Below are 23972 nucleotides of genomic sequence, written 5' to 3'. Positions count from 1 at the left end.
TGCCATTTCCTTCTCCAGGGAATCTTCTCAACCCAGGGATCAAACTCACATCTCCTGCATTGCAGGCAAATTCTTGACTGCTGAGCCACAAGGGAAGACTGCAGTTGCTAGGGCTTTTGTTTGTTGACTTGCTTGTGCCTCGCCTGCACTGATTCTGCAGTCAGTGTGTCATGCAGCATATGAGCACTGATTTCTCTGCTCAATTTTGTTGTTGTTTCATTCTTATTCAGTTTTTCAGCCTGGCTTCTTCAGTGTCATCCCGATATCAGCAAACCCTAGTGGTGAGGCTGACTGGTCCGTTTTGTTGAACCGTCTTAAGCAATGAGGCTTCCACCATGTGCTGAGGTGATCTGTGTATGAGTTGAGATATTCACTCAAGTTCAAGTAGTTCAAAAGTCTTCCTGGGTTTTACTTTCTGCTTGCACAGAGTCTCACAGTCAGCCAAGGATACATAGACAGCAAGGTTCTCTCTGATCTCTCTTGAGAGGATGTACAGTCTTCCAGATCTCAGGGATTCATTAAAATATTTTTGCTGGTCTATTGCTTGCCCCAACCAATACTGCAGGCTTTGGTAGCTGTGATGTTGGCTTTCATCAATTATTTTCCATGGAGATCACTATTGTTTGACAGTGTTGTTGTGAACTGCAGCATGCCAGGCTTCCCTGTCCTTCACTATCTCTAGGAGCTTGCTCAAACTCATGTCCAGAGAGTCAGCAATGCCATCCAACCATCTCATCCTTTGTTGCCCCCTTCCCTTCCTGCACTCAGTCCTTCCCAGCATCAGGGTCTTTTCCATTGGGTCAGCTCTTTGCATCATGTGGCCAAAGGATTAGAGCCTCAGCATCTGTCTTTCCAATGAATACTCAAGGTTGATTTCCTTTAGGATTGACTGATTTGATCTCCTTGCTGTCCAAGGTACTCTCAAGAGTCTTCTCCAGCACCACAATTTGAAAGCATAAATTCTTCAGTGCTCAGCCTTCTTTATGGTCCAACTCTCACATCCATACATGACTACAGGAAAAATCAAAGCAAACCATAGCTTTGACTATATGGACCTTTGTCAGCAAAATGATGTTTCTGCTTTTAAATATGTTGTCTATGTTGGACATAGCTTTCCTTCCAAGGAGCAAGCGTCTTTTATTTTCATGGCTGCATTCATTGTCCACAGTGATTTTGGAGCCCAAGACAAGGGTTTTTCCATGGAGCTCCAAATCAAGTTATTCCTCTTTATTGGCACCGACACCAAAAATTCTTAAGGACTGCTGTTGTTCAGTCACTAAGTCATGTTCAACTCTTTGCGACCCCATGAACTCCAGCACACCAGGCTTCCTTGTCCTTCACTATCTCCTGGAGTTTGTTCAGACTCATGTCTGTTGAGTCAGTGATGCCATCCAACCATCTCATCCTCTGTCATCCCCTTCTCCTCCTGCCCTCAATTTTCCCCAGAATCAGGGTCTTTCCAGCGAATCAGTTCTTCACATCAGGCAGCCAAAGTATTGGGGCTCCAGCTTCAGCATCAGTCCTTCCAATGAATATTCAGGGTTGATTTCCTTTACGACTGACTGGTTTGACCTCCTTGCAACCCAAGGGACTCTCAAGGCTTCTCCAACACCACAATTTGAAAGCATCAATTCTTCAGAACTCAGCCTTCTTTATGGTCCAGCTCTCATATCCATATGACTACTGGAAAAACCATAGCTTTGACTATATAGACCTTTGTCAGCAAAGTGCTATCTCTGCTTTTTAATACATTGTCTAGGCTGGTCATAGCTTTCCTTCCAAGGAGCAAATGTCTTTTAATTTTGTAACTGTAGTCACCAACTGCAGTGATTTTGGAGCCTGAGAAAATGAAATATGTCACTGCTTCCATTTCTCCCTTCTATTTGCCATGAAGTGATGGGGCTGGATGCCATGATCTTGGTTTTTCTTTTTTGAAAAACCAGCTTTTTCACTTTCCTCTTTCACCCTCATGAAGAGGTTCTTTAGTTCCTCTTCAACTTTTGCCATTAGAGTGGTCTTGTCTGCATATCTGAGGTTGTTGCTATTTCTCCTGGCAGTCTTGATTCCAGGCTCGTGAGTCATACAGCCCAACATTTCGCATGATGTACTCTGCATAGAAGTTAAATAAGCAAGGTGACAATATACAGGCTTGATGTACTCCTTTACCCAGTTTTGAAACAGTACATTGTTCTATGTCTGGTTCTAACTATTGCTTCTTGACCTGCATACATATTTCTCAGGAGACAGGTAAGGTGATCTGGTATTCCCGTTTCTTTAAGAATTTTCCACAGTTTGTTGCGATTCACACAGTCAAAGTGTATTCAATGTGTATTCAATGAAGCAGATTTTTTTTTTTTTTTGGAACTTCTTTGTTTTTTTCTATGATCCAACAGATGTTGGCAGTTTGATCTCTGGTACCTCTCTCTTTTCTAAATCCACCTTGTTCATCTGGAAGTTCTAGGTTCACATACTGTTGAAGCCTTGAAGGATTTTTAGCATAACCTTACTACCATGTGAAATGAGCACAACTGTGTGGTAGTTTGAACATTCTTTGGCATTGCCCTTCTTTGAGATTAGAATGAAAACTGATCTTTTCTAGTTCCATGGCCACTGTTGAGTTCTTAAGGCTATTATGCTACTGCACTTGGGTGAGGGTATAGAAGCAGTCCCAAATTAAACTGTCACAGACCCTGCTGTTCCTACTAAGGTTTATTAGTTATTTTTCTTGAATAAACACCTATAAATTTGTCATATGCCTTTGGTTAACTTCTGGAGTTCTTAAATGATGGTTTTTTTTTAACAATTCTGTCCAATTTTATCATTGCTTTCCAGGGAGCAGTTTTTTTAAGGTCCTAATTCCACAGTTCCAGAGGCACCCCATACCTTGCTGACTTAATTTTATTTTTATATGCACAGAATATTAATATACTTTTGAAGTCAAAACTATACAAAAAGGTCTTCTAAGGGAAATGTCCTTCCTTCCATATCCCTCCCATCCTGATTTCCCCTACTCCTTGTTTGTAACCAGTTTCAGTGTCTTCTGATTACCAGTAGTGTGTGACTGTGTATGTTATCGAACATATGCTACTGATTTCTCATTTCCTCTTCATTACAAAAACATGTGGTATTCTGTATATGCTCTTTTGTACTTTGCTTTTGTCACCTAGCAGTATCTCCCAGAAACCATTCAATATCCATTCATAGAGAGCTTTCTCTTCCTTTCTTACAATTGCATGATATTCTTTGGTGTATATGTTCTACAGTCTTTTCAAGCAATCTTTTATCCCTGTATGTGTAGGTAGCTTCCGGTTGGCAGTTTGCTCATCATTGTTTGGTCAGTGCTCTGGTTAATCTCCAATATTTTGTAATTGCAAATAATGTTGCACTGAGTAATCTTCTGCATATTATTAGAGGTGTATCCTAAAGTAATTTCCTAGAAGTGGGATTGTTAGGCTGAGAAATACACATTTAATTAAATATTCCCAAATTCCCCTCTATAAGGCCAGTGGTATTTTGAAGTCATACTAGCAATGTGAGACTATCCCCACACAGTCTCACCAAAGGAGTATGTTATAAAGATTTTGAATTATTGTTGATCTGAGAGATAAAAAATGATCTCTCAATGTAGATAGAGCTTGGATTTATCTTTTATGAGTGAAATTGCAACTAATGCACCATTTTTATATTCCATTTCTTAAAATATGTTTACATCTTTTGCTTCTCTTTCTGTAGTCATCTTGGTCCTTTATTCCCTCCATTTAAAAAAAATGCGTGTGTGTCATAGCCATTAGCCTTCTATTGCAAAGATTTCTTTTCATTTTGTCATTGCCTTTTGATTAAGATATTTTCTATGCTCAAGGTTTAGTAAATCTGCAGTCAAATTTATCTTCTTATTACAACTAGATTTTTAACCACATAGGAAACCTTTTTCCTATGCATAGTTTTTGAGAGGAATTCACTCCTGTTTTCTCCTAGTATCTGTGTGGTTTTGTCAGTGAAGTGTCCATTCATTTGTGTTTTCACAAGAGTTTAGTTAGGATTGAATGATGAAATCCCGGATGTACTCCTATGTTTCTTCTCAATCCTACTAATATGGGGAAATACAATTTTTAAATCAGCATTCGTAAATAATATTGGTCTTTTATGTTGTTTTTATCGGGTTTATATATCAATGTTACGTTTGCTTATATAGTGTATTTGGAAATTTTCCTTCCTTTTTTCTCTGAAACAATATATGGAAAATTAGGACCCTCTGTTCTCTAAAAGATTATAGTAGAAATCTCCTGTGCAATCTAATGGGTAGCACACTTTCTCTTAAGATAGTTTCTTGACGCATTTTTTTTTTTTGCAATTAGGTGTTCTTTTGCCAGAGTTTTTCCAGTCTTCTCATGGTTGGATGAAGCTTATCCTCTAGGAACTTGCTTAGCAAGGACTCATGTGTACAGTATTTTATATGTATGTAAAACTTTTTCTATCACCTTGATGCATGAAGTTCAGCTTGACTGGATATAAACTCCTCAGTTTGTACTTTCATAAGTTTCTTGAAAATTCGGCTCCACTCTGTCTTGCTTTGTATATTGTTTTTGACTAGTCTGTTGTCCATATAATTCTCTTGCCTTTTTAAGTTATTTTGCTTTTAGCTTGCAGGCCCTAGGGATTTCTTCTCCATTTTTCAAGTCTAACAGTTTTAGCAGGAAATGTCTCTCAGAGTTGATTGTTTCAGGTCAACTTCCTTGGTACCCATATGGGTCCTTTCAACGTGTCAGATTTTATTGATACAGATTTATATAGTTTTTTAACATATGGCTTTAAATATAATTTGTATTGTTTTTATTTTCTTCTTCAGAGACTTGAGTTATAGGCACATCGGACCCCCCTTTGCCTGTCTTCACTTCAACCATGGTCACTCTGACTCTTTGTCTTTCATTTTAATTACCTTAAGCTTTTTCCGTGGTTTTCATCTATTTCTATCTTAGGTTTAATCACCTCTTGTCATTTCTTGTTTTTATTTTTGTCCATTTCTGATTTTAAATAATATTATTACTGATTCAAGGTATGTTTTAATATCCCAACTGTTGACAATATTTAAGTTAGTTGGGAATATTGTTGATAGTCTTCAGCTTTATTGTTCAATTTTTAAGGTAACTTTTGTAAGCAGAAAATCTTTTCTAATTTTTTTTTTTTTTTCCCCTGATAGTAGTAGTATGCTTACTAGTAATAGTAGTCTGCTTACCTGTATTCCTGTGTACCTAGTGTCAGAGTTCCTAGCTCAAAAATCCCCTCTTCTTTCAGGCTCATCCTCTTTTAGGCAGTTCCATTTCTAGATACTGCTGTCGTGGAGATGTGTGTGAGGCAACTGGCACGTCTAATTTTTAATTCCTGCAGGAATCTTTCACTTCCTCCTCTTATTTCCTTCTTTTACCTTACAATCATGCCACTTCTGTATACATCTGAGCCTCCCCAAGACATGATTCTCTGAGACTGCCGCATCTAACCAGTCATTTCAGAGCCCTTTGCTGAGGCTGCTGTGAACTGCTTATTTCTGTCCTGCATTCTCCATTCTGACACCGAATGGTGGACTTTGTTTTTCTGGGGATAATTCTGTCTGTGCTTCCTGTAACTCTTCTATGGCCCCTGTTTTTTTTAACGAGGTGAAACCTACATGACATAATTAATCATTTTAAAGTCAAATACTTCAGTGGCATTTAGTGCATAATCCAAGGTCATAAAGATTTATTTCTGTGTTTTCTTCTAAGAAATTTATGGTTTTAGCTCTTATATTTAGGTTGCTGGTCCTTTTTGAGATAATTTTTATATGGTACGGAATGTGTCCAGCTGCATTCTTTTTCCTGTGTCCAGCTGTCCAGTTGCCCCAGCACCATTCTTTTTCTACCAAATGGTCTTTATTGAACATATAGTTGACTATATATGAGGTTTTACTTCTAGGTTATTTTATTCCATTGGTTTAAATGTCTACCCTTATGCCGTACCACATTATTTTGATTAATATAACTCTGTATGTTTTCAAACTGGGGAGTGTGAGTCTTCCAAGTTTGTTCTTTTTCAAACTTGTTTTACCTGTTCTAGGCCCCTTACAAATCCATAAACATTTTAGGATCAGTTTTTCCATTTCTGCAAAAAAGGCCATCAGAATTTTGATAAGGATTGCATTCAGACTGCGAATCACTGGATAATATTGCCATCTTGACAATATTGAATCTTCCAATCCATGAATGAAGGATGCTGTTCTATTTATATAGATCTTTAATTTCTACCAGTTTTGTAATATTATCATAGAAGTCTTTTGCCTGTTTAAATTTATTTCTAGGTGCATTACTCTTCTTGATGCTACTATAAATGGAACTGTAAAAATTTCCTTCTCATGTTGTTCATTGCTAGTGCAAAGGAACAATGATTTTTGTGTGTTGATCACATGTCCTACAACTTTCCGGAATTTGTTTATTAGCTCTAATAGGTTGGGTGTTTTTGTTCTCTTGATTCTTTGGGATTTTCTAGATAGGATCATATCTGTGAATAGAAAGGGTTTTCTTTCTTCCTTTCCAGTTCGTATGCTTTTTATCCATTTATTTGCCTAACTGCTATGGCTAAAACTTCCAGTACATTGTTGAAAAGTGGTGGTAAAAATGGGCATCTTTGTCTTGTTTCTTGTTTTAATGTTTTTAGTTTTTTCACAATTACGATGTAAGTTACAGACTTTTCATAAATGCTCTTTATCATGGTAAGAAAGTTACCTTCTTTTCCTAATTTTCTCAGTTTTTAATCTTAAAAGTTTGCTGGATTTTGTCAACTGTTTTTTTTTTTTTTTCTGTGTCAACTAAGATAATTCTGCTACTCTGATGTATTAAATTGATTTTTCCTGATTAACCACACTTCCATTCCTGAGATATATCCCACTTGCTCATGGAGTATAATTCTTTTAATATGCTAGTGGATTTGGTTTACTAATATTTTCTTCTATTTGTTCCTTTTTTCTTTTTTTGCATCTATAAGCGATTTTACTATCTAGCTTTCTTTTCTTGTGGTTTATTTCTCTGCTTTTTGTTTCAAAGTAGTACTCATCTCACAGAATGTGTTGCAGTGTTCCTTCCCTTCTGTTTTTCATTAGAGTTTGAGAAGTCCTGGATTTCTCTTCACTATGTTTGATTACTGATTCATACTTTTTACTTGCTGTATGTTCAGAATTTTTATCTCTTCTTGAATCAGTTTTGGAGTTTATATTTTGCTAAGAATTTCTTCATTTCATCTTGGTTATCTAATTTTTTTTGGACTAGAGTTCAGTTGTCCACAGTATTTTCTTATTGTTTGGTCACAAAGTCGTGTCCAACACTTTGCAGTTCCATGGACTGTAGCATGGCAGGCTCCTCTGTACTACATATCTCCCAGAGGTTGCTCAAATTCATGTCCACTGAACCGGTGATGCTATCTAACCATCTCATTCTCTGCCACCCCCTACTCCTTTTACCTTCAGTCTTTCCCAGCATGAGGGTCTTTTCCATTGAGTCCGCTCTTCATATCAGGTGGCCAAAATATTGGAGTTTCAGCTTCAGTATCAGGCCGTCCAATGAATATTCAGGGTTGACTGCCTTTAGAATTGACTGGTTTGCTCTCCTTGCAATCCAAGGGACTCTGAAGAGTCTTCTCCAGCACAATTTGAAAGCATCAATTCTTCAGCACTCAGCTTTCTTTATGGTCCAATTCTCACATCCATACATGACTACTGGGAAAACCATAGCTTTGACTAGACAGACCTTTGTTGGCAAAGTGATGTCTCTGCTTTTTAATATGCTGCCTAGGTAGGTCACAGCTTTTCTTCTAAGGAGCAAATGTCTTCATTTCATGGCGAAAGTCACCATCATCAGTGATTTCGGAGCCCAAGAAAACAAAATCTATCATTGCTTCAAAATTTCCCCTTCTATTTCCTATGAAGTGGTAGGACCAGATGCCATGGTTTTAGTTTTTTGAATGTTGAGTTTCAAGCCAGCTTTTTCACTCTCCTCTTTCACCCTCAAGAAGCCCTTTAGTTCCTCTTTGCTTTCTTCCATTACAGTGGTATCATCTGCATATCTGAGGTTGTTGATACTTCTCCCTGCACTCGAGTTCAGCTTGTGACTCATCCAGTCCAGCATTTTGCAAGATGCACTTTGCATATAAGTTTAATAAGCAGGGAGACAGTATACAGCCTTATCATAATCCTTTTGCAATTTTGAACCAGTCCATTGTTCCATGTCTGATTTTAATTGTTGCTTCTCAACTTACATACAGGTTTCTCAGGAGGCAGGTAAGGTGGTCTGGTATTCCCATTTCTTCAAGAATTTTCCACAGCTTGTTGTGATCCACACAGAGGCTTTAGCATAGTCAAAAATGCAGAAATAGATGTTTTTCTTGAACTCCCTTGATTTTTCCATGACCCAACAAATGTTGGCAACTTGATTTCTAGTTGCTCTTCCTTTTCTAAACCCAACTTGTATGTCTGGAAGTTCTTGGTTCATATTCTGTTGAAGAGTAGCTTGAAGGATTTTGAGCATAATCTTCCTAGCATGTGAAATGAGTGCAATTGTATGGTAGTTTGAACATTGTTTGGCATTGCCCTTCTTTGAGATTGGAATGAACACTGACCAGTTCCAATCCTATGGCCACTGCTGAGTTTTTCAAATTTTCTGACATATTGAGTGCAGGACTTTAACAGCATCATCTTTTAGGATTTTAAATAACTAAGCTGGTATTCTGTCACCTGCACTAGCTTTGTTCATGGTAATGCTTCCCAAGGGCTACCTAGGTGTCTCAGTGGTAATGAATCTGCCTGCAATGCAGGATCAGTTCAGTTCAGTTGTTCAGTCGTGTCTGATTCTTTGTGACCCCATGGACTGCAGCACACCAGGCCTCCCTGTCCATCACCAACTCATCCTCTGTCATCCCCTTCTCCTCCCACCTTCAATCTTTCCCAGCATCAGGGTCATTTCAAATGAGTCAGTTCTTCACATAAGATGGCCAAAATATTGGGGTTTCGGCTTCAGCATCAGTCCTTCCAATGGATATTCAGGACTGATTTCCCTTAGGATGGACTGGTTGGATCTCCTTGCAATCCAAGGGACTCTCAAGAGTCTTCTCCAACACCACAGTTCAAAAGCATCAATTCTTTAGTGCTCAGCTTTCTTTACAGTCCAGCTCTCATATCCATACATGACTACTGAGAAAACCATAGCTTTGACTAGACGGACCTTTGTTGCCAAAGTAATGTCTCTGCTTTTCAATATGCTGTCTAGTTTGGTCATAACTTTCCTTCCAAGGAGCAAGTGTCTTAATTTCATGGCTGCAGTCACCATCTGCAGTGATTTTGGAGCCCAAAAAAATAAAGTCTGACACTGTTTCCACTGTTTCCCCATCTATTTGCCATGAAGTGATGGGACCAGATGCCATGATTTTCGTTTTCTGAATGTTGAGTTTTAAGCCAACTTTTCCACTCTCCTCTTTCACTTTCATCAAGAGGCTCTTTAGTTCTTCTTCGCTTTCTGCCATAAGGGTGGTGTCATCTGCATATCTGAGGTTATTGATATTTCTCCTGACAATCTTGATTCCAGCTTGTGCTTCATCCAGCCCCACATTTCACATGATGTACTCTTCATGTAAATCAAATAAGCAGGGTGACAATATATAGCCTTGACATACTCCTTTCCCAATTTGGAACCAGTCTGTTGTTCCATGTCCAGTTCTAACTGTTGCTTCTTGACCTGCATAGAGATTTCTCAGGAGACAGGTCAGGTGGTCTGATATTCCCATCTGTTTCAGCATTTTCCACAGTTTGTTGTGATCCACACAGTCAAAGGCTTTGGCATAGTCAATAAAGCATATGTTTTTCTGGAACTCTCTTGCTTTTTCTGTGATCCAACAGGTGTTGGCAATTTGATCTCTGGTTCCTCTAATTTTTTAAAATCCAGCTCAAACATCTAAAAGTTCACGATTAGTGTACTGTTGAAGCCTGGCTTGGAGAATTTTGAGCATTACTTTGCTAGTATGTGAGATAAGTGCAATTGTGCAGTAGTTTGGGCATTCTTTGGCATTGCCTTTCTTTGGGATTGGAATGGAAACTGACCTTTTCCAGTCCTGTGGCCACTGCTGAGTTTTCCAAATTTACTGTCATACTGAGTGTAGCACTTTCACAGCATCATCTTTTAGGATTTGAAATAGCTCACCCAGAATTCCATCACCTCCACTAGCTTTGTTCATAGTGATGCTTCCTAAAGCCCACTTGACTTCATATTCCAGGAGTCTGGGTCTAGGTGATTGATCACACCACACCACTGTGATTGGGTCATGAAGATCTTTTTTGTATAGTTTTGTGTATTCTTGCCACCTCTTCTTATCTTCTGCTTCTGTTAGGACCATACCATTTCTGTCCTTTATTGTGCCCTTCTTTGCATGAAAAGTTCCCTTGGTATCTCTCATTTTCTTGAAGAGATCTCTAGTCTTTCCCATTGTATTGTTTTCCTCTGTTTCTTTGCATTGATCACTGAGGAAGGCTTTCTTATCTCTCCTTGCTATTCTTTGGAACTCTGCATTCAAATGGCTATATCTTTCCTTTTCTCCCTTGCCTTTTGCTTGTCTTCTTTTCATAGCTATTTGTAAGGCCTCCTCAGACAACCATTTTGCCTTTTTGCATTTCTTTTTCTTGGGGATGGTCTTGATCATTGCCTCCTGTACAATGTCATGAACCTCTATCCATAGTTCTTCAGGCATGCTATCAGATCTAATCCCTTGAATCTATTTGTCATTTCCACTGTATACTCATAAGGGATTTGACTTAGGTCATACCTGAATGGTCTAGTGGTTTTCCCTACTTTCTTCAATTTAAGTCTGAATTTGGCAATAAGGAGTTCATGATCTGAGCCATGGTCAGCTCCTGGTCTTGTTTTCGCTGACTGTATAAAGCTTCTCCATCTTTGGCTGCAAAGAATACAATCAACTGGATTTCAGTATTGACCATCTGGTGATGTCCATGTGTAGAGTCCTCTCTTGTGTTATTGGAAGAGGGTGTTTGCTATGACCAGTGTGTTCTCTTGACAAAAGTCTATTAGCCTTTGCCCTGCTTCATTCTGTACTCCAAGGCCAAATTTGCCTGTTACTCCAGGTGTTTCTTGACTTCCTACTTTTGCATTCCAGTCCCTTATAATGAAAAGGACATCTTTTTTTAGTTCTAGAAGGTGTTGTAGGTTTTCACAGAACCATTCAACTTCAGCTTCTTCAGCATTACTGGTTGGAGCACAGACTTGGATTACTGTGATATTAAATGGTTTGCCTTGGAAACAAACAGAGATCATTCTGTTGTTTTTGAGATTGCACCCAAGTATTGTATTTCAGATGCTTTTGTTGACTATGAGGGCTACTCCATTTCTTCTAAGGGATTCTTGCCCAATGTAGTAGATATAATGGTCATCTGAGTTAAATTCACTCTATCCAGTCCATTTAAGTTCGCTGATTCCTAAAATGTTGATGTTCACTCTTGCCATCTCCTGTTTGACCACTTCCAATTTGCCTTGATTCCTGGACCTAACATTCCAGATTCCTATGCAATATTGCTCTTTACAGCATCGGACTTTACTTCCGTCACCAGTCACATCCACAACTGGGTGGTGTTGTTGTTTTGGCTCCATCTCTTCATTCTTTCTGGAGTTATTTCTCCACTGATCTCCAGTAGCATACTGGGCACCTATCGACCAGGGGAGATCATCTTTCAATGTCCTATCTTTTTGCCTTTTCATCCTGTTCATGGGGTTCTCAAGGAAAGAATACTGAAGTGTCTTGCCAGTAGTGGATGGAGCATAGACTTGAATTACTGTGATGCTGAATGTTTTACCTTGGAAATGAACCAAGATCATTCTGTCATTTTTGAGATTGCACCTAAGTACTGCATCTCAGACTCTATTGTTGACTGTGAGGACTATTCTGTTTCTTCTAAGGGATTCTTGCCTACAGCAGAAGATATAATGGTCATCTGAATTAAATTCTCCCTTTCCCATCCATTTTAGTTCACTGACTCCTAAGATGTCCATATTCATTCTTTCTATCTCACGTCCTTGATTCATGGACCTAACATTCTAGGTTTCTACACAATATTGTTCTTCACACCATCAGACTTTGACTTTTACCACCAGACATATCTACAACTGGGCATCATTTCTACTTTGGCTCAGCCTCTTCATTCCTTCTAAAGCTACTTGTCCATTCTTCTCCAGTGTCATATCTTTTTGCCTTTTCATATAGTCTATGGGGTTCTCCAGGCAGGAATAATGAAGTGGGGTGCCATTTCTTTCTCCTTTTGTCCGAACTCTTCACTATGACCTATCTATCTTGGGTGGTACTAAATGTCATGACTCCATAGCTTCATTGCATTACATAAGCCTCTTCACCATGACAAGGTTGTGATCCATGAATGAGAGTATTGGTATAATTCTTTTTATTTCTGTATGATCAGTCGTAATGTTCCCACTTTCATTATGTTTTTATTTGCATCTTCTATAGATTTTTCTTAGTCATTACAGCTAAGGGTTTGTCAACTTTGTTGGATCTTTTCAAAAGTAACCTACTTTTTATTCAGTTGATTCTATTGTTTTTTTATTCATTTCTCCACTGTCATATTTATTATTTCCTTTTTCTGGTAACTATGGGTTTAGTTTACTTTTCTTTTTATAGTTCCTTGGGCTATAAAGTTGTTGAAATTCTTTATGCAAGAATTCATAACTATATTTTTCTCTATGAGCACTGCTTTCATTGCATCCCATAGGCTTTGGTATGTTGTATTTTAATCTTAAAATTTTTTTAATTTCCTTTGTAATGTCTTCTTTGACCATTAGTTTTTAATGAATGTGTTGTTTAATTTCCACATATTTGTTAATTTTCTAGTTTTCCTTCTATTATTGATTTTTAGGCTAATCCCAATTTGGTTACTTCACATGATTTTAATTTTTAAAAATTTTCTGAGACTTTGTGGTCTAACATGTAATCTATCCTGGAGAATATTCCATGCATACTTGAGATGAATGTGTTCTGCTGTTGTTGGGTGTTCTACATGTGTTTGTCAGGTTTAATTCCTTTTCATAATTTCTGTATTCTTTTTAGTCATACATCATTCTCATGGCTTTCCTTTAGTTCCTTGTCTGTGATTTCCTTCAGTTTCTTGAACATCTTTAACAAAGTTGATTTAAACTCTTTGTCTAGTAAGTTTAATGTCTGCACTTCCTTAGGGTTGGTTTCCATTAATTTCTTCTATCAATGAGCCATACTTTGTTTCTTTATAATTTTGTTAAAAACTGGCTATTTTGAACACTGTATATAGTAATTCTAAACAGCAGATTCTTTCCCCTTCTCAGGAGTTATTTTTCATTGTTGTGAACTGTAACTGTTTAGTGACTTCTTGGCTATTTTTTTCAATATCTGTATTCTATGCCATGTGTGGTCTCTAAGGTCACTGTTCTTCTTGTGTTCAGCTGGTGTTTTGACAGAGATTTCCTTGAGTGCCAGAGTCAGAAGAGGAAGAAGGAGGGAAAAAGTAAAAACAAAACAATTCTCCCAACCTTTGCAGTTTAGCTCTGTGCTGGGACAAACCGTCAAGTCTTGGTCAGGCTGTTTACAACTCTGCCTCAGCCTTCATTTCCTGCTTGAGGTGGGCACAGAGACCAGCCAGAAATGGAAGCTTAGTGTGTTATCAGGACTTTTTTGAGCATGCATCCTGCCCTGGGTAGGCTCTTGGCTTTCTCAGTTCTTCAGTATTGTGTCTTAATGGCTTGATCTCCAAAAGAAACTTCCCCCAGCTTTTCCTCCCAGGCTCCCAGTGCTCTGGTCACTGAACTAGAAGCTTGTGTATGCCTTACCTGTAATCCTGTCCCCAGGAGGCTCTGATTTGTTCTACCCCCTCACAGTGTTTTCTAAGAATTTGAAACATTTTTCACTTGAGTTCTCTTGTGGAGGAAATAAAGGCAACCACTCTCTGGAAGCCTCCAGACAATACAGAACAGATACAATTGCTGGAGCGTAAGATCAACTCTGCTCCCTCTAGAACCAAGGGCTCAGGTCCCACACTTGGAATGTGGACGGCCATCTTCCAGACTGCTCATGAGTGGGGGACCAGGGGTACTGCCAAGACAAGTAAAAATGCCACAAGGCTTTCATTTTTAAATTGCCTGTTTCTTGGTTGGCTGTTCACCTGGGTGCTATAAACATTGACCGCTTTCTAGAGTTCTGACAAAGTTGATTCTGACAGAGGTTTCTGGGAAGGAAAGTCTCCTCAGAGGTACTTGTCTATCTTTGCTGAGGTCACTCACTTCCCTAATACGTTTGGACTGGGCATTGTAAGCCTCATCTCCTGACTCTTCTGCTAGAGTCTCGTGGTGGTGGGCAGGTGGCTGCCGTGCTGCTGGACTTTGGTTCGTTTCTCAATTCACAGGTAAAAACGTGAAGGCCACACTGTTCTGTTCCCTACTGCTGCTAAAGGCATGAGTTGTGTGTGGTCTTATTTGCACTCCTTTCTGGTCTCATGCTTTGGGGGAGGAGAAGCAGGGAGATGTGAAGCCAGACAGAAGAGGAGTGGCATACTGTTTTTCACTAAACTGACTGGAAACCTTTAAAAAGGACACCTTCTCCCCAGTGCCCGTGTCCATCAGCAGGCCTTGGCAACTTCCTGAACTTTGAGCACTCTTTGCCTTCACACCTCCCTGGTCAAAGCTGTCTCCATTTCTCTGTCTCAGTTGTTGCCCTCCACTCTTCACCAGTCTGTTGCCACTTCTCCGCCTCTCCTCCATACGGCACATCACAGTCCAAGGGAGTTCTTTTAAAGCAGACCTTGCCACTCTGCTGCAGAAAGTGCACCAGCAGCTTCCTGTCAGTCTCAGGTCGGTTTCTGTGCGTCCCGAGTCCACCCTGGAAATGCCTGCTGAGGGAGAGCTCCATGTTGGGCAGCTGGGAAGCCACAGAGAACACTCCTCGGAGCTGCTCCGCCAGCTGCTCAAGAAGCTTAGGGTGTTTATCTCTCACTGCTGAAAGCTACCCCTCGGGGGTTCATTGTGCGTCACTCCTGGCCTGCCCTGTGTGTGGCTCAGCAGGCCCCCGAGGTCAGAGATAGCGCTCAGAAAAGCATCTGGCAGGCCCACATTAGGGGCCTTCGGTGCTGCTGGGACGTGAGTGCTGAGGGTACACAGTGAGGCCCCCGTGCTGCCTCTGTGTCCTTGACAACAAGGATCATGTGCTCTTTACCTCTGTGTCCCTGATGCCTGCCATACGCCAGGGTCTCCGAGATGTGCTAAGCTGACTGACCCAGCTGGGGTCCTGTCTCTCACAGCCAGCTGATACTAGCCTTGTGGCCCTCTGCCCTCTGCTATGGGCTGTTTCTTCTGCAAGCGCCGTCCTTGTTCATCCACGTTTTTGTTTTTTTTTTTTTTCCTGATTATTGGAAATTTCCTCATATTTGACCACTTTGACTCCTGGGCCCATGAAGAGGCTAGCAGCATTGGAACGGGGCCTGGGGGGCCACACCAGATCGAGGCCACCGTGTCTTTTCATGAAGTTGTGTTTGTGCAAACTAGGTGGGGGCTGTCAGAGCTGAGAGTTCTCTACAGGGCCCCTTGCCCTCTCCCTGCCTCCAGTACTCCTGCAACCAGCAGGGACCCGTGGGGGTGAGAGGGGAGCCAGGCTACGTTGATTATCTTTGACATCAGTTGTTAATATAATTTTGACATTAAGCCTCCCCCTTACCAGCTCCGGGGTAGCTCTGTGTCCAGGCTCTGGCGTGGGGAGCTGTGGGGAGCCTCTCAGCCCTGGATCTGGCCTGGCTGGGAGGCGGCCTGGGAAGGGACCTGTGTTTCTCAAGCCCGCGCCCTCGGGGCCTGGGGGTGGGGCCCCAAGCAGATGTCTGGATTTGGTAGCCAGGGCCTGGAGCCGGATGCTGAGAACGAGGCCTGCAACTCATTTCCCCATTAAACATTCTGAGAACATCTGCACCGGTTTCCAAGGCTTCTCCCTCACTAATTGCTTTGATTATTGTGTGAAGTTAAGAACTGGCACATTTCCGTGATGTTGTGATGAAGGTGAAAAGATCGCTCTTAATTAGATTAAAAACATTTTTTTCTTCCTCTGTAATTTTGCCTTGAAAATCAAGGCCATTTTTTTGTTTTCTTCATCCAAAGACCTCCAGAAACTTTCCTCCCCACCTCTCCAGAGGTTTCTTGGGAATGTCCTGTGAGCTCAACTCTTGGAGAAGACAGTGCTTAACCCAAATTCCATTGTATATTAACGTTTCCCGGGGCTGCTCTTGCTGCCGGGAACCATCCCCGGGAACTGTGTCTTAGGAGATGTGGACGGTGACTTCCCGGAGCACAGAGACCCCAGAGGGTTACCCGAGTTGTGTGGGTGGCTTTGTTGCTCCCCTTCCGTTTCCTGTGCTGTCTTGGGGTCGACCCTGTCCTGGCTCTGTTGCCGCGTGTGTTCCTGAGCACCCCCGCTTTTTGGACCCCACCCTTGGTTCTGCAGAGCCATTTTCATTCTCTCAGATTTGTGTGTGCTGAGGCCTGTGCACCAGTGTGGAGGTGAGTGCTGGGGACCAGGGTCCTCAGTGCCCTCACCTCTGGGACTAGAAGGCCAGTGTCCTCCCTAGGGTTGGTCACATTTGACTGTCCACATCATGGTCATGCTCATGTCCAATCTAGGCTGCACACCTTTGACTGGTGTGGGATCCAGCATGTTCCACAGTTGACTTTAAACAACCTTACAGCAGCACCACAGCACAGAAAGCCAGCCTCTGGCTTTAGGGAGCCACCTTCTGACAACCCCCTGGGCCATCATGGAGGTAGCTCCTTCCCACCTGCTTTTGTTCCTCTGCCCTGTAACCCCCAAACCACAGTAAGGGGAGTGTGAATAATCCAGCTCCTGTGTGACCCTGCCTGCTCAGACCCACCCCCTTGGGCTCAAGCCTCACCCCCAAGTTTGTCACATTCCTGAAGATTCTCTTGGTAACAAACAATGGAACCCCAACTCCATCTAGCTGAAACCCAGAGAGGACATGTTTTGGCTCGCACAACTGGACCCAGCTGTTTCAGGCACAGCTGGACCTGGGGCTGGGATGCTCTCACTGCTCACTCTCACTCTCCCCCTTTGCTGCGCCTTCCCCTCGGCCTCCCTGTTCCTTCTGCTCCCCCTCCCCTCCCCACTGCCCCTGGGATGGCCATGTCCTCAGGCAGCCACTTTCTGAAGGCGGCAAGATGGCTACCAGCTCATTAAGCCCAGCCCAAAGAGGTCACTACTTTCCCCATCACATTTGCCAAAGTCTGGGGCCAGGCTCTCAACAGCCCCAAAAGGGGTATGAGGCATCTTTGGACCTGCCTCTGTGCCTCCTAAGGCCAAGGCCTGGGCCACGGGCCCTCTCTGGGGATGACCAGTAGGTACCTGTATCCTGTGGCCTCAGGAACAGGGAAGGAGCAGCCCGCCCTCCCCCAAGGAAGATTTGAGAAGCTGTTCCCAGAAGCCAGACCTAGCTGCTGGACAGGCACAAGCAACAGGTGTCCACTCAAGCAAGGTATTTTCCTAAGCGGAACTGGGTGCCAGCTGTGAATATACATTTTCCTTCCACTCTCTGCCCTGTTCCTGGCAGCTGTTGTGGGAATGGCTTTTACTTTCTGTCCATGTCCCTTACTTCTCGCCTCTGAGTGGAGACACAGGTGGCGACGCGGCAATGCTGGCTTGTGGTCTGTGAGCTGGGCATGAGCAGCTGGCACAGACCTGGGGCCTCAGCTCAGCAATGTCACGCAGGGTCTGGCTGCAGCTGTCCGGATGCCCTGGGGAGGGGGTTCTCGTTCACAGTGCAGGATCTGCAGGGCTTTGGCAAATCTGCCAAGAGGGGGTGGATTTTTTGGCGGGGGAGGTTGAGGCAGGCAGGTGGGAAGGGGCTTTGACTTGGGAAGGACAGGGGCAGCTTCTGTTTGTCCCTGCGGAGAGAGCTGGCTCGGGGAACATGCCTGTGCCAGGCCCTGGAGGGATATGGGGGGAGGTGGAAGGCAAGGTGCCATGCCAAGGAACCGGCAGACCTGTGGTCCCAGCACGCATAAGCCCCATACCCATCCAGAAGAGGGGGTGGTCTTGAGAGCCTTGGAAGGCCCTGTGAAGGGCTCAGCAGGATTTTAATCAGTCACCAGGGGGAGAACCAGGCGAAGGCCCAGACACCAGAGGGACTCTCCTGAGGACAGGGGGCAGTAGGGAGGGGCTGGGGCCTTACGGCAGGTCTGACTTGGTGCTGAAGTCCTGGCCTGGTCTGTGTGGTCCAGGGCATCATTTTTAGCCTTTTAAACTGGTTTGCTCATCAAGAGATGGGAATCAAAGCTGCAATCCCGCAGAGCTGCTGTGACAAAGAAATGAGGCCACAACTGGAGAAGAAGACAGGGATGGGAATTCCCTTCCTGCATCGTGTAGAAGCCAAGTGTGTTCCAGTGTTGGGGATCAGCTGGACTTCCTGTGAGAGTGAGGGACTGGACTAGGCAGAGGCTGGATGGAAAGCCAAAGGAAGTGAGACCAGGTGCTCCCGGGAACAGAGGGTTCGGGAGGTACCTGTGGTAGGAGAGAGCTCTGTTCGGGCACGTGGGCAGTTCCAGGTCAGGATGAAGGGTGCTCTCCCATACTCCGATGTAACTCCAGGATGGATGTGCAGGGCTGTGGGATGAGGCAAAGTACACACAGGGGTGACTTCCGTAAAATATTGTTTCCTGGCTTGAGAAAATATCATCCAGGACAGAAAACATGAACACTGTAAGGGAAGAAATGAAAGTCATCCAGTCTCTTCTCCCTAAAGACAAACAGTATTTTGATCAATTTCCTTCCAGTCTTTTTTTTTTTGTGCCCATATTTTTTAAAAGAAAAATTCAAGTCACCCCACTAAGCGGACCCACTGGCTAGAAGGAAAGACTCTGTGCTGTTTGGTTCCTGTTCTCTGGAGAGAGGGTGAGACTTGGCAGCTGGTGTCGCCAGCTGTGGTAGTCGCCACGCCAGAGGCTGCGTTCGCCATCCCAGACCTCCCATTTTCCTAGAAAACAAAATTGTTTTGTTCTGCCTTGAAAACTTAGGCCCAGATTCTGGCCTTGACAAGGCAAAGGCAGCCAAGGAATTAAAGCACTGAAAACTGGGACTATCTCATGAAAGTGTGACTTCTCTGTCGCCAGGATGCAGGGCTCTTTCCCCCAAGGTCTGGCATTCTGGATGGCTCACCTGGCATAGCTCTGATGCCCTCCTAGGGGCCTGGGTGTCCACACGGGTTGCTGAGTCTACCAGGGGCTCAGCCTGCTCTGCAGTTGCAAGGCCAGGGCTGTTGGTTTTATCACATCTTTGCAAAACACCAACCACAGTCTCCTTGAAGTTGGGGATGAGAAGCCAGGTTTCTTGGGACACAGCATTTACCCCAAACCTTGGCCCACAGGGGCAGTATGCCACTGTGTCTGCCAAGGATACAAATCCACCTCCCAACCCCTCCACACTCTCTGTACCTTCTTGCAGGAGCCTGACCAGGCTGGGACTACAGGTGGGAAGTGGGGAGGGGTTTGTGACCCTGACTGCTGCCTGCCTGTGATAGGTGAGGCAGACCCCACAACATCCGACATAGGAGTGGGCAAGAAAGTGCCATTCCTGTCTATTGGGAAAAACCAAAATGTGGGGCCCCTTTCTTTGCCCCTTGCTGTGGGGGCCCCATATGCTGTTCTCAGGATAAAACCAAACATTGCACATTCTTCTCTGGCAGGTGCAGGCCCTAACTGCTCTGACGAGCCAACTGACATGCACAGTTTAATTTCCTGAAACACCAGGGATGGGCCTTTGTCAGGGGTCAGGTGGCTCACCCTTGGCCCTGGGGCTTTGGAGATGGCACTTGTCATCTTGGGTGTTTGGAAAGTAGCTCCACTTTCCAGCCACTGCTCTGCTGTTCCTTCCTTCTGTATACAAGTGATGCAGACGTAAAAATATGTATTTGTGCTCGTTTTTCCTTTCCTTTTTTTTTTTTTTTTTTTTTTTTGAGAGAGAACATTTGAATCCTGGATGAAGTTCTAGCTCTGTCACTTGACAACTGAATAATATAATCCAGGGTACTTGAATCTCAGCCCCAAATCTCTAAAATGGGGGCCATAAATGTTCCTGCCAGGTCCCAGACCTGGGAGCCTTTGAATGCGCACGCATTCTTCAAGACTTAGCCGTCACTTTCCTGCACTCTCCGAGAATGTCACGGGCAAAGAGCCCTTCACTCGGAGCCCTTCTCCAGGGTGTGACTAAGTAATGTCTGTGCGGTTTCCTGCTGGAAGTCTGCCCTCGCCCCCATGGGCTATGAGCTCCCTGAGTTTATTTACATCTCTCTGATTGCAAGTCAGGCACAACACCTTTCCACATGTTCATCAGCCATTTGGATTCCTCTTTTGTGATGTGCTTGTCTCTTGCCCTATTTTTCATTAAGTTGCTAATGTTTTTTTTCTTATCGATGTGTAGGAATTATTTGTATTTTGTGGATACTCTTCTATGGTTGGCTTTTTACTCTTACATACGTTGTCTGATGATTCTTGTTGTTTCATTGCCAAGTTGTGTTGGACTCTGCGATCCAATGGACTGTAGCTCTCCAGGCCCCTGAGTCCATAGTGTTTTTCAGGCACGAATACTACAAGTGGGCTGCCATCTCCTCCTCCAGAGGATCTTCCTGACCCAGGGATCAAACCCACATCTTCTCTATCTCTTGCATTGCAAGCGGATTCTCTACCTGCTGAGCCGTAAGGTCTCAATTTTAATGTAGTTGAATTAATCAATCTTTTCCTTTATGGTTATTGCTGAAGTCTTAGAAAATTCTTCCAAACCCTGAGGTCATGAAGATATTCTTCTAGATTCAGCCAGAAAGTATAGTTTTCTCTTTATTAGTCTGTAACTGCCAGGAATGCCATTAATGAACTGTTGATGTATGGTGTGAGGTAAGGGTCCAGTTCAATGTTTGCCTCGTGGGAACAGCCAGCTATCCCTGAACATCCTCGTCCCACCATCTGCAGGCCACCTCTGATACACAGAAAGCATTCATTATGTGTGGGAGCTGTTTCTAGACAGTCAATGCCGTCCCCTTAGGCTGGCTGTCTCTCTCTGCATCAGCACCACACCACCTCGATTACTGCCACTTGGTAAAGGTACTGATGTCTAGCAGAGCAAGTTCTCTTACCTCATTGTTGTTCAAGAGTTGTGTTGATTCCTGGCATTTTGTACTTGCAGGAATCTTAGAATCAGCTTGCCAGGGTTCCAACACAGAAACTATGGTATTTTTATTACGATTTGGGGAGAATCTTTTTACTATTGAGTTTTCTAATCAATGGAACAAAGCACATTTCTCCTTCACTTATGTCTTCTTGAATGTCTCTCGTTAAGGCTTTGTAATTTCTCTATAGAGTTCTTATATATCCTAAATTAGATACTAAAGATTTTTTGTACTACTGTATACAGGATTTTTTCCCCTCATTTAAAAATAATATTTTTATTTACAGAGAGGTAAAATAGTACAGAGTCCCCATATTCCTCTCACCAGCTTCCCCTAATGTTAGCATCTTATGTAACCATGGTACAGTGATAAAAACTAAGAAGTTAACACTGCAACAACGCTAGGAGTTAAGCTACAGTTTCACTCATTTATCTGGATGCTACTTGTTTAACTGCTAATGTCCTTTTTCTGTTGTAAGATCAATCATTACACTTATTCAGTTCTCCTTAATTTTCTCTGATCCATGACGACCAGTTTTAGCCCCTCCTTGTTTTTCATGTATCTCCTTGACATTTTTTAGGAATACTAGTCAGGTGTCGTGACCCCCGGTTTGGGTTTGTCACTGCTTTCTCAGGACTAGACCAGGGTTTGGGGGAAGAATGCCATGAAGTGAAGGTACTTTTCTCCTCATACCATACCACAGTTCATGACATCAACATGGTTTATCACTGGTACTGTTAACCTTGACCCATGTGGTTAAGGTGGTGTCACCCAGCCTTATTTAGCATTTTCCCCTTTCCACAGTCAAGTCATAAGAAGGGAGTCACCATTCCTGCCCACACCCAAGGGGTGGGGAGTTACACTCTATCCTGCCAGAATGAAAGGCAAAGCACTGGTGAACATATGTTAAAACCACCACAGAAATGAACAAAGATTAGCGTGGAGATCCTTTGAAGCTTTTCCTTAAAGTTTCACCTACTGATTTTAGCATTCATCCCTGGATCTTGCCTATAGCAAGTAACACTGAGGTGTTCTAGTGGTGATTTTTTCCCTCAGTCTTTCTGCATTTATTATTTGAAATTCTTCTGTAAGGAAGATATATACCTCTCTTTCAATTACTTGTTAATTTGTATCAGTATGGACTCAGGAATATTTATATTTTGAGCTGTAATCTAATAGTTCTATCATTAATATAATTTTGTTGCTCAAATTATTGTAGCTTTGGACACTGGATTGAGAGCTCTTTTAGGTTAGTTCCTGTGTCCATCTGACATGCCCTCATCCTTCTCATTTATTAATTTTTTAGCATTTCTTTCCTTTCTAGCACTAGACAGTGCTTTAGACTTATTTTACATTTTCCCTGCCCTAGCCCTACAACCATTCTGTCAGAGTGTCCTGATTCCTTTTACTGGAGAACATACAGGATTTAGAAGCCAGGATCTGGGCACTGGATGTGCTCACTGCTCTAGGGTTGTCACTGCTTCTGGAGTCTCTCAATGGACAGAGCTAGGAAATATGTGTATATGAAAATAACCCAAGTGTGCACGCATATCTATATGTATTTGTGTCTGTATCAAGTATGAGTTCATTCTGGTATTTTCTCATTACCGGTTCACTCACTGCCCCCCAACTCTGCTACTTTCCTTGCTCCCACTATCTATAAACTTACTTATTCAAGGGTACCTGTAGTGCCCCTTGAGAAACAAACTTACCACCTACAATACTGTGCTTATGAGTTCACTTTAACCATGTCCCGTGAAAGATCATTTCCCAAGGATTCATAGGTCAGCTCCTTCTTCCGCTCTCCTTACAGCACTGTGTTATATATCTGTAATACAGAATTCACTGGGCACAGTCTGCTTTCCATCCCGGATCCTCCAACAGGCTTATTTTGGTAAGGGGCGGGGGTTGGTGGTGGTGTATACAGTGAAATTTATTCCTGGAGATGTATAAGTTCTGTGGGTTTTGACAAATGCTTGGAGTTGTGTATCCAACACCACATCATCATGCAGAGATGTTCCATAGCCTGTAAAATTCCGGGGTGCAGCTCTTCTGAAGTTAAGTACTCCCCCTGCCCTAAGTACCAGCAGTCACTGATCTGTTTTATGTCCCTGTAGTCTTGCCTTTTCCAGAATGTCATAGAAGTGATATCGTATCGTATGTGGCCTTTTGCACCTGGCTTCTTTCCCTGCTTAGCCGAATGCATCTGCGGCTCATTCATGCTGCCACGTGCATCGTGAATGAGCTCGTTTCTTCTGTTCCGGACGGTGTTCCGCTGCGTGGACGCTCCACAGTGTGTTCACCGTCTCACCCACTGAAGCGCGTCCTGGTTGCCTCCAGGTTTTGGCAATTGTGAGTGAAACTGTTAGACACATTTATGTACGAGTTTTTGTGAACGTAAATTTTCCGTTTACTTGAATAACTGGGACAGGGACCAATGCGTCACAAGACAAACATACGTTTAACATTAAAGGAAACCGCTAAACCCTCTTCCAACATGGCCGCACCATTCTGCATTCCCACCAGCAACATGAATAGTTCTAGTTGCTCAGCGTCTTCATGGGTATACCATACTGTCAGACTTGAATTCTTAATGTAAGGTGAAAAGTAAGGCTCTACCTTTATTCTTTTCCGAATATCCAAACTTGCTACCATTTAAAAATTTTAGTCATTTCAATAAGGGTATAATGGTAGCTTGTTGTGGATTTAGTTT

General features: G+C 42.8%; 2 protein-coding genes across 3 annotated transcripts in view; one reads left to right on the top strand and one right to left on the bottom strand.

Annotated features, from left to right (window-relative positions):
* KCNQ1 (potassium voltage-gated channel subfamily Q member 1) overlaps positions 1-23972 on the top strand; it is a 381156-nt gene that overhangs the window by 161051 nt on the left and 196133 nt on the right. The window lies entirely within an intron of this gene.
* Positions 1-23972, bottom strand: part of LOC139180554 (uncharacterized) — an 84571-nt gene that overhangs the window by 13161 nt on the left and 47438 nt on the right. Inside the window, exon 2 of the mRNA XM_070782402.1 lies at positions 1-23972. This exon is cut by the window's left edge and continues 13161 nt beyond it; it is cut by the window's right edge and continues 43838 nt beyond it. The gene's annotated coding sequence lies outside the window, so the exon portion shown is untranslated.

Source organism: Bos indicus, chromosome 29 (assembly GCF_029378745.1).
Source record: "Bos indicus isolate NIAB-ARS_2022 breed Sahiwal x Tharparkar chromosome 29, NIAB-ARS_B.indTharparkar_mat_pri_1.0, whole genome shotgun sequence".
In the NCBI taxonomy this organism is placed as follows: domain Eukaryota; kingdom Metazoa; phylum Chordata; class Mammalia; order Artiodactyla; family Bovidae; genus Bos; species Bos indicus.
Note: the sequence above shows the minus strand (reverse complement) of the source record. Positions and strands in the feature narration are given on the sequence as shown.